Consider the following 15050-nt stretch of genomic DNA (forward strand, 5'->3'; position numbering starts at 1 on the left):
ATGATGATGGTGATGATGAGGATGAGGATTAAAAAGGTAAGAATGAAAATAATCATGATGCTGATGACTATAGTTCATTGTGTTTTGGTGGTGATGACGATGGTTACAGTGATGGGGATGTGGTGGTGGCACTGGTGGTAGACGTGATTTAAGGGAGATTCCTGGTACTATGCCAAGGGAGAGACAAGGTGGAGGAAGAGGTGAAGGAGGTAGGGAGTTAAGAGAGAGAGAGAGAGAGAGGTGTCTGTAAAAGTGTTAAAAAATATTACATTTATAGAGTCAGTGATACTTCATACAGGAAATATTATTGTTGGTCATAATGCTTGTAAGTCTGTATATGATTCAGTGCAGGATAATAACTTTGCCGTTGAGTGTTAGACTGAATATCAAAATCAGTCATTACCTAAGCTGGCCTATTAAGACTCGGAAATACCATGTATGTCTGTGTGAATAGAGAATTTTGAAAAATGCAAAGTTCGATGTGTTATGCTTGCATGTGTCAGAGTACTGCTGTGTTACCTGTATGAATCGACAGAGGTGGAACATATGCTCTTAGGCCTTATGCATAAACATACTACACATTTTTTTTTCTATTTATCTGTCTATCTGTAGCAAGACTCATTGTCACGAATCAATTCGCGACATTTCCTTTTTGTGAGAAGCCACGACCTATTAGTGGAAAACTCACTGTGTATCGCTCAGCTAACCGTTTCTCCCTCCATTACGGAGTATACTTTCAAATCATTCGTCACCATTTTCAAAAAGGCGACCGATTTAATGCACGTCACTAAGTGCTGTACTGAGCGATACTATTGTTTTTTATTGTTCGCCCCTGCTCATTCGACCGTTAAAAAAATGCGGCCGAGTGCTCCGCTTTCCCACGACTTAGTCAGTCTTGTGTTTGTTGTGGCGGAGGAAGGTCTTGTGCCGCAGTGTGAGAGGTCAGCTAGTACCCAAACTCCACTTCACAGTTAGTCCAGTCTTCCCACCCATCTGGTGATACGCAGCATTCATCGATTATAGTATTTCTTTTGTGTATTCTCTAGTTATAAGAGTTTAATTAAGGTGTTTTTTTTTTAGACGTAAGTATTTAGCTCGTGTGAGAGTGAGTGAGTGCGTCTCATTGATTTGAAATGTAACGTTAAATTTATTTTTTTGGGATTAATAAATTTAACAGTTCTATTTCTTGAGCTTCAATGTAAAGTAAAATCTTGTTTCATTTTTCCATAATTAAGCTTATTTTCCATATAGCTCCTAGCTTGCATAAACGTTTGCTCTCATAACTGGTACTTAGACCAGTCTTGTATTAACTTAAAATCCGTTGTGCCAGGAGTTAATGCATCAGCAAGAACCTGATGTTATTATTATTAGTATTAGTTATTTATTGTCAGGGGTGATGTAACTTTCTCCAGAGGCTGTAACAGTACAGTAATTCAGCAATTGTGAGTAATTAGTCTCTGCTGCTACTGTTGAGAAAGTTTATAAATTCTCGCTCTTGAGAATCTTAGCAAGTCAGCTGTAAAAGTAATCGTTGCTTGATGTAGCAAGACAATCATTGTCTTTGCTCTTCAATATTATTGAATATCATTATCAAATTAAATAATATTTAACCATTTATATCAAAATTACCGTGATATTAAAAAAACCCCGTGACAATTGGCGACCTCATTCCAGGATATTAACTCCTAGCTCTAAAGCTATTCACGAGATAGTGCTCACTCATTCGTATTTAGGTATTTATCATTAAAGTTTATAGACACAAGTTTACTGGTATTTACCCTTAATTTAGCAAGTGAATTTTGCTTTATTAATCAATAGAGTACTTAACTCGTTTATTCTTGGTAACGCCAGACGATTTTATTCGCTTCTGGGAAGTCGCCGTACCCATTGTGTTTATTATTGAGTCTTCCCAGTCATTTACACTTTTGATTTATTCTTTGCCAGTTAACTGGATAAGACTGGTCACCACTAGCTTGTGTCTGTACTCTTTACTTGTGGTTATTAGCATTCGTTTGCGAAGCAGCAATCAGTACTGAGTCGCTAGTTATTTAGATTGAGTTAGCGACATGGCTACCACCGTATTTGTACAGGAAGCCAAAGATATGGGTCTCACAGACCCAGAGAAAATACAGAGTTACGTTCTCTCACGGTTCAATTACGAGCAAGAACGTGAGAAAGATGCTCGTGAAGAGCGTAGGATTCAGCGCGAATACGAGCGAGAACAGCGCGAACACGAGCAGAAACAACGCGAGCTCGAGTTAGAAAAAGAGCGAGAACAGCGCGAACACGAGCGAGAACAGCGCGAATACGAGCGCGAACAACGAGACAAAGAACGAGAACATGAACTTGAAGTGCTGAAGCTCAAGCGAGATTCCTTGGCTTCAGACACGTCTGGTGCAGTTGGTCAAAGCTCCACGAGCGTTCTCCCTGCACATGTCCCTGGCGACCCCACGCATCAAGCTTCCTTCATACAAGGAAAGCTGAGCGACCGAGCCGTACATAGCCTCGTTTTGAGGACATGGCAGACTTATATCAACTGGATGAGGCAGCTAAGCGGCTTCAGTTTCTTAGCCTATTTGAGGGCCCTGCCCTCGATATTCTCCACAGAATTCGTGGAGACAATCTCACATATGAGATGATGAAAGCTGCACTCATTAAGGCGTATGGTCTCACAGTAGACGACGCCAAAGTTCAGTTCATGCGAGCTCGTCTCCAAGACAAGGAGACAGCTGTTCAGTTCCTTGATCGTCTCACAGCTTACTTAAATGAGTGGATGGAGAAAGATGAAACTCCTTCCACGCGTGAGGATAATTGACCTTATGCTGCGTACACAGCTAGAGAGGTCGTGGCCTGCTGAGCTCATAGCACAGCTTAAGATCTGCCAGGTGAAAGATGCCAGCCAAATGGTAGAGAAGGCTGATGCATTCTTTACTGCATACGGGTATCAAGCTCGTAAGCAAAACACCTGGAGCAGAAAAGATACTGCCAAGTCTGGGAAGCCGTCTCAGACTGAATCCCAGCACCAAGGCCGTTCTCAGAGTAATGGTCAACGTCCAAAACCGCAGTGGAAGGACCAGGGGCAAAACACTCAGAAACCTGAGTGGAAGAGGTACAACAAGTACCCTAACCAGCAGCAGTATCAGCCACGCAACCGACCGTCGGGACAAACTTTTCCACCACCAGCTCAAAAGAGGCAGGAAGCTAATGCAGCCTTCATTCCTCAGCAGCAGCCTGGTGGTCTCGTCCCTACCAGTGTGGGTACTTCCCCACAGTTCACTAGTCCCACAGTGACAGTGAACCCCCCTCCACAGATGGCCAATGTTCCATCTTCCCAATATAACCCTCAAGGCACAATGTTTGCCACATCAATTCAGCAGCCTCATGAGTGGCTAGCTGCTTCCTCCACAGACCCTCCCACAGGTGACAGTACCTTCCTCGTTCAGCCAGGGTTTGTGGGAGGCATTCCTGTGAAGGTCCTGAGAGACAATGGTTCCTCAGGTTGCTCTGTCAAGCAGAGTTTAGTTCGGCCTGAGCAGTATACAGGTCGACAGATCCATGCAAGCCTTATTGATGGATCAGTGAGATTGTTCCCTGAGGCATGTATTCAGGTGGCATCTCCATTTTATACTGGTACGACACTTGCAGTTGTCATGCCAGAGCCTCTATTTGACTGTATAGTAGGCAATATTAATGGAGTCAAGGATAGTTGCTCCGATGACGCTACTCAGACTTCGGCTTCTGCGGTAACACGAGCCATGACTGAGGCTCCAGACTGTGTCACCCCAGTGATCATTGAATCGCCGCAAGATCTGATGTGCAGTCAACTTGTTGTGCAAGAACAACATTCTGACCCAACACTTGCTACCGTGCGGAACAAACAAAAGGGTCGAGTGATAAAGTATTCACGGGGAGGTCGAGCCAAGTTCTTCAGTAAACAAGGACGGCTCTACCGTGAGTCACGAACACCTGAGGGCGAGGTTCGACTGCAGTTTGTCGTTCCTGCCAAGTACCGCCTAGCAGTGTTACAATGGGGTCATTGTTCAGCCTCAGGAGGTCACATGGGCAAAAGGAAGACCCAGGGCCATATCCGAGCTGACTTTTTCTGGCCAGGGATGGGACGAGACATAGATAGTTTTGTCCGTTCCTGCAGTGTGTGTCAAAGTAACACCACTAATCAGGGACATGCCCTTCCTGTGCTGTTTCTAACCACACCTGTAATCTCTGAGTCAGTTGAGAGACAGGATAGTGGTAATGTGGGTGTAGACCTGATGTCTCACCTACTAGCTGCTTACTAGCAACTGTTGTATGTTGGGTTCCGTAATAGGCATCTTAAGCGATTTGAGTAATCCAAGGACCAGCCTGTTCCCAGTTAAAAGTGTAGACCAGACGTCTCACTGTTGGCCCTACAGGACACAGTATATCCAGGGCTTGTACATACATGTATACCATAAGTTAAGGGGGAAGTTTGAGAACCTTGCAGAGACAGTCCGAGGCTGTGTATGAATTACCTTGTGGAATGTCTCGAGCTGTGGGCCTCTCTGAGGATTCCCCGGAGAATGCACATTACCCACATGAGTGTTCACACCCACGGTGGGTGTTAAAACGTGACCTGCCCGAGATTGCGTAGCGATTTTCAGCTTCCTGTATTACTCGTAAGTGTAGAGTTAGTTAACCAGTAAACTGCCCGTTCTAAGCAATTTGTGAATTCAAGAACTGGCACGTTTCCTGGTTAATAATGTTAGGTTAACCAGTAAACTGCCCGTTCTAAGCAATTTGTGAATTCAAGAACTGGCACGTTTCCTGGTTAATAATGAAAGCGTTAACCAGTAAGCTATAAGGGTTCTAAGCAATTTGTGAATTCAAGAATTACGTTTCCTGGTTAATAATGACAAGTACTGATTGCTAGGCAGAGAGAGAGAGACAGAAATAACAGTTTTGATGCTCCACCTTAATTCTTTTCGCAGGTGTAGCTGGTGGGTGCAGCATTGCCGTGCAGATCAGCTGGCCGTTCCTGTTGCATGCTGCCGCCCCTTCTCTTCTGCCTCGTCATCATTATTTTACTATAAATTTGTATTACTGTGTCATTTTACACGTAGGTACAGTTACACTACAACTGTCACACCTACACCGTGTATTACACACACTACGCCACATAACAATTAGTTGTTAATGTAAATGTAGCGAACTTTCGCTCAGTTTGACCTGAGTACAGGATTTTCACAGTCGTCACGGAGTTTTTCCCTCAAGCTTGTTTCTATTAACGTAAATACGAGGTTTTTTCGCTCACTGGCGACTGCGACTTTCTCCTGTAGCAGGATAGCACACACACCACAGTGTGAATCTCGTATAATGACTTAGGATGTGTACACATATATATATCCACAAATTTTTTCCCATAAGGAAAAAATTTAACATTCTATGGATGCATGTCACGAATCAATTCGCGACATTTCCTTTTGTGAGAAGCCACGACCTATTAGTGGAAAACTCACTGTGTATCGCTCAGCTAACCGTTTCTCCCTCCATTACGGAGTATACTTTCAAATCATTCGTCACCATTTTCAAAAAGGTGACCGATTTAATGCACGTCACTAAGTGCTGTACTGAGCGATACTATTGTTTTTTATTGTTCGCCTCTGCTCATTCTGACCGTTAAAAATGCGGCCGAGTGCTCCGCTTTCCCACGACTTAGTCAGTCTTGTGTTTGTTGTATGAGGAAGGTCTTGTGCCGCAGTGTGAGAGGTCAGCTAGTACCCAAACTCCACTTCACAGTTAGTCCAGTCTTCCCACCCATCTGGTGATACGCAGCATTCATCGATTATAGTATTTCTTTTGTGTATTCTCTAGTTATAAGAGTTTAATTAAGGTGTTTTTTTTTAGACGTAAGTATTTAGCCTCGTGTGAGAGTGAGTGAGTGCTGCCCATTGATTTGAATGTAACGCTAAATTTATTTTTTGGGATTAATAAATTTAACAGTTCTATTTCTTGAGCTTCAATGTAAAGTAAAATCTTGTTTCATTTTTCCATAATTAAGCTTATTTTCCATATAGCTCCTAGCTTGCATAAACGTTTGCTCTCATAACTGGTACTTAGACCAGTCTTGTATTAACTTAAAATCCGTTGTGCCAGGAGTTAATGCATCAGCAAGAACCTGATGTTATTATTATTAGTATTAGTTATTTATTGTCAGGGGTGATGTAACTTTCTCCAGAGGCTAACAGTACAGTAATTCAGCAATTGTGAGTAATTAGTCTCTGCTGCGTACTGTTGAGAAAGTTTATAAATTCTCGTTCTTGAGAATCTTAGCAAGTCAGCGTAAAGTAATCGTTGCTTGATGTAGCAAGACAATCATTGTCTTTGCTCTTCAATATTATTGAATATCATTATCAAATTAAATAATATTTAACCATTTATATCAAAATTACCGTGATATTAAAAAAACCCCGTGACACTCATTAATCCCGTAAGAAGTGACCACAGACAACTCGCCTCCTTTTCGCCGTGTTCCCTGCCATTACGTTGCTCTCCCCCCAGCTCACACATCCCTCTTTTATATCTCTCTAATCTATCCCTCCATCTCATCCTCGGTCTCACCCTTCCTTTCCCCCCCTCCACCTCACCTACATACACTCTTCTCGTTGGTCTCACTCTCTATCCTCCTCACATAGCCAAACCATCACAATATATTTCTCCCAATGTTTTTTATCACATCCACATCCATACCATGTCGCTCTTTCACTTCCTTACTTGTCAGTTTCTCTCCATGTAACTCCACATGCTCCTGTCAAATATTTCATTTCCGCTGTTTTCACTTTTGACTTATGGCTTTCCAACAAAGTCCAAACTTCGCTTCTATACGTCATAGTTGGTATCAGAATATTATCATGCAGGGATTTCTTTACTTCCATGCACACTTCCCTATTCTTATCCTGGTTTCAAAGAACCAGCAACCATTACTCCCTGTTGCACCCTTTCAATCACTGCATCCACTACACTTCCACCCTTACTCATCACACTACCCAAATACTTAAATGCTCTCACATTTTTCATTTCTTGGCCCTTTTTTAGTCACTCTAAATTCTCCATCTCCTCATCTTGAATACTGTGTTGTAAGAATACTCCCTGTAGATTAACACTAAAATATGTTGCTAGTCACAAAGAAGAACTATGAAAATCATGTAAAGCAGCAGTATTGTATCTTTCTGCCACAGAATTACGTAAAAGATTTAAAAGAAGGACGAAAATATGGACTTAGAGTAAAATCAGTGTACCAGCAACCACATAAAACGTCCAATATGGCTGCGTTGCGAACTTAGGTCCCGGACATTGCAGAACTCGATCTGCACGCTGCACCATGATGCACCATGACAGCAGGTATCAGGTGGTTTGGAAAAGCCAGTAGTATTTACCAACAAGACAGTTTTAGGATTTATGCCTATTGGTTGCACGGGGATCATTAAGGCAATCTGTTTCTGTGAATATCAGTCATTCCCTAGAATACAATTCCCAACTGCCGATGTTATGCATATGTCCCCAACTGTGCCATTGATTAAACAGGGACAAAGGGTAACAACATTTGCTCAGATTCAAATATAGGAGTAAATAAGAATGCAAGTACAATAGAGAGGATACTAAGTTCAGAGGGAGAAGAAAAATGTGAGAGAACATTACTGGACAATAAATTCACTTCATCTCTGTGCTTGTGAACTAATGCAGCAAACCTGCAACCCACAAATGTTCTGTTGATTAGCTTTGCATGAAGCTATTAAGATGGTGACCTAGTTTCTAAACTGTGTAAAGGAACTACAGTTACACATGTGATTTAACTGAAACAAAGACGACGGTAAACGTAATGTACGTGATCACCTCATGATAACGTCACAAGTATATCACAGGAAACTGCTTGATACTAGTACGAAGGAAAGGCTGTAAGTGCAGTAAAAAGTAGCGAATATTATTTCCAAAATGAGCACTCTGGCTTACGATACTTTAATTATTTACAGTCTGTGACAACATTGTTGAACCATTTCACCCCGATGAAGTACTTACCTTCAAGTACTGCTACTGCCAGATGATTCTGATGACCTAGGTAGGAGAATTCTTGATATGGAGGAGTTAGAGACAACTTTCATTACCCCATTAACTACTAGAGGTATGTCCAAAGTGAAATAATATCGTTTGTGAGTATCAAAAAACTAAATCAAAGTAGAAACTGCTCAGAGAGCTCATACCTCCGCCAATACCATTACCTTTAATAAGGATCCGGATCCGGATCCGTTGATATAGGGTCCGGATCCGGAACCAGATCCTCCCCAAAACTTAATCAAATCTTTCTTGGTCCATGGCCCACCTTGCCACAAAATTTCATTGAAATTCATTTAGATCTTTTGGAGATATTGTGAGGGATACTTTGGATCCGGATCCGGATCCTCCCCAAAACTTAATTATTTTTTCCTTGGCCCATGGCCCACCGTTCCACTTATTTCATCAAAATTCGTTTATAACTTTTTGAGTAATCCTTCTAAAAGCTCACTGGATATAGGATCTGGATCCAGATCTGCCCCAAATTAAATCAGTTCTTTCTTGTTTCAGGGTGCAACTTCCCCAAAAATTTCATTGAAATTCATTTAGAACTTTTGGAGATATTGTGTGAGAGATACTCCTATTCCGGATCTGGATGTGCTCCAATTTTCAGCCATTTATTCCTCGGCCTATAGCCCACTATTCCACAAAATTTCATCAAAATCCATTCATAACTTTTTGAGCACTCCTGCTGACAGTCAGACAGACAGACAAACCAACAAACAAACCAACACGAGATAAAACATAACCTCCCTGGCGGAGGTAATTAGAGGCCTCCCCCCAAGGAGGGACTCGCACCAGCTGAGAGCTGATACATGCTAGTATCTAGCGCGGCTTGGAATATGATTTTTACCTTGACCTAGTTTCACCAATATCGAACTCGTCCGAGATTTTCATCCCTACTACCGACTTGTAAAATTTTGTGATGATATCTTGAGCAGTTGCGAAGTTATCATGCTACCAGACACACAAACAGACGGGCACTCAGTCAGACAGACAAATTGAAAACTATACCAGCATCGCTATCGCGGCTGGTAATTATACATTCATTGTCATTACCAGTGCATCCGTGTCCGTAACAAGAAAGTGATGTGTTTGGTTCCGTTTGTTTATCTGCCGGGCCTTTTTTCTGTCTGTCTGTCATTCTATACATTAGTGCGCAAGATTATGGCAAAACCTATTAGATGGAACTGTAGCAAACTGGAAAGGTTCAGATACATCAGTTTAATATGTGATTATATTTTGGTTGGAAAAGTTCATAAGTCATATGACAAAGGCATAATCAACCCACGCAGTTTAGGTCCGATTTAGTCCTAAACTGGCTACTTAGTTGACGGTCGTAGAATGTTGAAGAGATTCAATTATGAGCACAAGAGGCCATAGTTAAAGGTCTTAGGGCATTGTCAAAGTTTAGGCCTTTAACTCAAATACTGTTTAATTGCTTAGGCAAAGAATGAAATGAGTATTTCCTAGAAAACATTAACAAGGTTTATGATCACAGGACAAGATCAGTCAAGCATTTGTATCTATGCTGAACAATGCCTAGTGTAATGGTTGTGGATTCGGCAAGGATGAAATAAATCGACCCTGAAAGCAGTTGGTTGACGATCAAGGTTATAGCAGAGAGTTCAAAGTTGCCGAGACAATGGAGTGTAGGGGAAGGGAAAGGTCACGCGGGGTAAGTCATTGTCCCCGCCTGGCCTCGCATAGAGGAAGGTGTCCTGCGTGTACCTACCAAAAATCACGTGCGAAATTTGAAAAATTTGCAAATGACGTAACTTGCAATTGCAGGGCGTTTATGAACATCAATGGGAGTCACAGTGACAAAACGTTCGGGCGCATATGTACGTCAACAAGACGGGGCGGGTCAAAGTCCTGGTGCAACCTTGTTATTCCCGTCGTCTCGAGACGTTTATGTTAAATTTAGGAAGGATCTGTTGCAGGGATGCGAGTTAATGTAACCTTTCCAAGTAGAAAGGTCTTTTAAAATAAGAAAATTAGTTTAGTGGTGGCAAAAATGGAATACAAACGAGAAAACTAGAGGCCTCCCCAAGGAGGGAACCACACCAGCCGCGAGCCGATACATATCTAGGGCAGCTATGAATATGACCTTGACCTTGACCTGCTTTCTCCAATTTCCAACTCGTCTGAGATTTTCATCCCTACTACACACCTGTAAAATTTTGTGATAGCTTGAGCGGTTGCGAAGCTATCATGCTAACAGACACACAGATACACATACATACAGACAAACTGAAAACAATACCAGCATCGCTATCGCGGCTGGTAATTACAGTTAGAGGATACCTGTTCTCTCTGTTGCAGTCACAACTATGTAATCTGTTCATGCTGACACAGGGTGAAACCATATGAGAGAACAGTCGCAGCACTCAAAGTGTCAATAACTGTCTTTTACTAATTTTCTGCCGTTAATTTTCTCTATGAAATAGAGCTGACACAAACTAATGATAATTTTCTATATGAAACAGAGTTGACAGAAACAACTGAAAGTGTCAAAAATTAAATCCATTCATTCGTTTGCTGTTACGTTGTTTTATGAAATTGACACTTGACACAAATTAGTCGATCGGTTGCCTGAGGGCCAGAAGTACTCCCATGCATCACTAGAAGACAGGTCCACATACCCTCACACAGTACAGCAACAATTAGGTGACGTGTATATATTGACTTCTACTTGGGGTGTCTGATTCGTGAACAGTGCTATGGTCTGACCCGTGGGATATGGTGATAAGCTGCTGGAGCTGAGGGGGAAAAAAAATATTACTGAGTGTAACGGTATCTGTGTAATAAGTAAAGGTAACCTGTCAATGGCTGGTGCAGTTTCAACTTGCATGAATATTCTATTCACAGCAACAAGTCAAGGGAATGAGCCTTGCACAGAACACAGAAAATTATAAAGGGGACGCAGCATTTGGACCACCCCACATACAGAGGATGTTTCACAGGTAACAGCTCCATCAGTATGATATATACAATATTCCAGTGAATGCAAACCTTCAGTTATTGACCGTCTTGCATTACACAGTTGTGAGATTTGGATGAGCTTGACGCCCATGCCAAACATTATTTTTTTTCCCTTCCAGAGGAGGAAATGCCACTTATATGGAAGTCGGTTAATAATCTAACCCCAGTTTGGAAAGCATCTTCACAGCGGAATAAAATCGTCGTGAGAAAGCAAGAAAACATAAAAAAAAGTTACGTCAGACTTGTGAAGCGATTAAGAGATTTACATATGCCAGAACTCAAGAATTACCTATACTTTGTCGATCTCTGCTATAAATATATGGCTTCGCGTACCGATGAGACTCTTACACTAACCTCATAGAGTCGCTAGTCTCTTCACTACAGTGGCGCCCTTTTTACAATGCTTATATTACCAATGGATAATTATATTTTGATGAGGAAAGGCCTGGTTTGTTGAAGGGGTTAGAAGAAAGCTCCTTGCATTCTACGCTGTCAGTCTTTCTATTGTGAGCGTGCTGCCGTTAAACAGGACCATGCAGCCAAGAGTCGTCATTTAGTGGAAGGGTTATGAGGATCATTACGAACGACTGAGAGATTGTAAAACTCAGTGAAGTATTCATTGAGTCAACCTCGTTTACATAAATTAGAGAGCGAGAGCGAGAGCGAGAGCGAGAGCGAGAGCGAGAGAGAGAGAGAGAGACAGACAGACAGACAGACAAACAAACAGACACAGAGACAGAGACAGACAGACAGACAGACAGACAGACAGACAGACAGGCAGACAGACAGACAGGCAGACAGACAGACAGAGGAGGGATGAAAACGGAAGGATGACACAAGGAAAACGGTCGAAGAAAAAAGGAAGTGACACGTCGAATCAGTGAGAATGGAAAGAGAGAGAGAGAGAGAGAGAGAGAGAGAGAGAGAGAAACTGATCCCCAAATAACAGTAGACAAGTGGATGTCTTAGGAAGAGAAAAGAAACAAATTAAAAGGAACAGTAAAGGACATAAAGAAATTGTATTAGTGGAAGGTTAGGAATGAAAAAAAAAAAAAAAAAACTTACTGTATCTAAGAACAAATAGGAAGAGGAAATACACGGGGCGGGGGGTAGAGCGTGGGAAGAATGGGAGAACAGAGGAAAGGAAAATAGCAGACAAAAAATGAGAAGCAACATTAGGGGTAAGAATGTGGAGAAAGGAGTTAATATGAAAGGGAAATTGAAAAGTATAGAAGAAGAAGTAAAAAGGAAAAATGGAAAACAAACAAACAGGAAAGCTAGGAGGAAAGAAAAAAAAAAAAAAAGAGATGGAAGAGAAAGGACGAAATGGAGTCAAGACAGGAGATAACAAAGCAAACTGGTAAAAAAAAAGCGGAAAGGAAAGGAAAGCAGAGATAAGGAATGAGAAGTCGGAAGCGATACATAGCTACAGAGAGAGAGAGAGAGAGAGAGAGAGAGAGAGAGAGAGAGAGAGTTTATCCTTGTTGTGCATATCCAGTTGTAGTGTACAATTTTGAAGGTAATTTCCTGTTGTGTCTATACCTACAAGGATCTAAGTTTCTTTTAAACAGATGGATGCTCTTTAATCTTACCATCTCCACATCTAAACTGTTTCAAGTTCTACTAGAATGCTTCTTTTTAAGAGACTTTTTTTTTTTTTTTTGCATTACTAAGGTACCTACGAGTACACTTCCACAGTTTTTATTAATAATCTCTTGTCCTTTTATCAACTTCCACACATAAATTTTCTCTGTCCACTTCTGCTGGTCTTGTAACTGCTTTACGCATCATAATCATTTTTTTCTCTCACTCTTCTCTCTCTCGAGGTTGATAACTTCAACTTCCCCAAGCTCTCTTCCTAAGACACTTCCCTCTAGCTAGGCATCATCCTTGTGACCATTCTCTGTACCATTTCCATTTTCACATAGTCCTATGTTGTTTTCAGATGTGACCATATCTATCTATCTATCTACTGCCAGAAGCTTTAGTCCCGTAAGGGGTGGCCACAAACAAATCGCCTTCATGTCGCCCTGTCCAACGCCATTTCACTGCCCTGCTCCCAGCTCACATCCTCCTATTTCATATACCTCTCCACTCCATCCCTCCATCTCATCCTCGGCCTCCCTCTCCCTTTCCCCCCCTCCACCTCCCTCGCATACACTCTCCTCGTTTGTCTCTCGCTCTCCATCCTCTCCACATGGCCAAACCACCTCATTTTATTTCTTCTAACTCTGTTTATCACATCCACATCCACACCAAACGTTCCTTCACTTCCTTATCTGTCAGTCTGTGGCCATATCGCTCCTGAAATAATTTAGTCTTAGTCTTACCATGGACACTTATCTCCCTTATTATCTCATCCTTATAGTTAAAGCGTTAGTCTATATGCCCCTTCAGTGGTCCTGTTATGGATCATGCTTTATGGTCACTTCTAAGTCTTTCTCTTCCCTTGATTTAATAATCTTTACTCTCACCATTTTATACTTGAAGCTTGGTCTTATCCACTTGTTTCAGTTTTTCCACGTTTGGTTCCCGTTATACAACTTATCGACAGCATGTTGCAGCTTTTTACAAATAATGTCGTCTTAGACACACTGCATAATTTTGCACCATCTACAGAGATACAGAGATATTCATATAACTGTTTAAGTCTTCTGGTTTGCCATTTACACTCATCAAGAACATAATAGGAGTCAATACTGAGCCCTTTAGCAGTCCACTGGTCACACTCCTGCAATACTTTTTATGATTGTTTTCATTTGTCTTTCCGACAGATAGTTCTCCATCCATTTGAACAGCTCCCCATTCACTCTTACAGTAGTTTTTATTTCTATAGCAGTCTTCTCTGTGGCATCCTATCGAACTCCTTCTTCAGAGGCAGGTAGGCACAGTCTACCCATCCTTTTCCTTCCTTTATAATATCTACTCTGCTATAAAAACTCTGTAGATTAGTAACACAGAATTAACCCTTTCTGAATGTAAATATTTTGATGTTATTAGCTGATGTTCCTTTATAAATAATCCACATTTTTAATATTTACTCACAGTTTAAAAGAAAGCAGGTCAGGAATACTGGGTAGGAATTATGTAGGTCCTCAGTATCTCCTTTCTTCTGTATAGATTGACACTATATCTGTCCTTTTCTAGTCTACTGGCAATTTTCCTCAACTCAAAGAGCGTTTGATAATATCATGGATTGGCCACACCAGTTGATTTGCATTCTTTTAGAATCCATTCAGCCACTCCATCAGGTCCCATTACCTTTCTTACGTCCAGTTCCTACGTCAGTTTTAATATATCGTTTCTATCAATTATATTCTCGGTTAGTTGCTGAACCCATATTTATTCATCAGGTCCATAAATTCATCTTCCATCATAAACACTGACTAGCCCATTGTCCATTGTTTTATTCTTTTCATCATCTATTTCATATGTTTAACATTCCCAATTTTCAGTTTCATTAGGCAGTCCCTTATTTCCGTATTGTCATTCACACATATATACAAAATTTTTGGTTTCTCCTGACTGTTAGTGACTGTACCCTTTTCATATAATATTTCTTCTCGCCTTTGTAGTTTTATGAATTACCTCTTGCCTCCTTTTATTCATTCCAAGCTCTCTCGCTCTGTCTTCACTCGGCCTTATTACTCAGGCTGTTTCTTGTTTCAAGTGCCTTTGCACATCTGAATAAGACTATTCCTTTTTCTTGTCCATATTTACATAAAAGGTTGGGACATATCTACAGATACACACTTGATAAATTTTTCATCAGCTCTTTACTTATCATGGACATAATCTTTCACTTTCAGTTCATTACAGTCAACTTTTCCGAAATAAGGACTGACCCAGGACACATTTTCTTTATTATGCACATCATTGGGATCATCTGTAAACGTACAGTCCAGCATCAGTGGTTCATCATTCCGCCCAATCTTGTGTTGATTTAGCAAATCTAACTTTAGAGGCTGATTTTACACGAGAAA

The sequence above is a fragment of the Coenobita brevimanus genome, chromosome 101 (genome assembly GCF_032717465.1).
Source record: "Coenobita brevimanus isolate Jiangsu-jjx chromosome 101, ASM3271746v2, whole genome shotgun sequence".
Classification (NCBI taxonomy): Eukaryota; Metazoa; Arthropoda; class Malacostraca; order Decapoda; family Coenobitidae; genus Coenobita; species Coenobita brevimanus.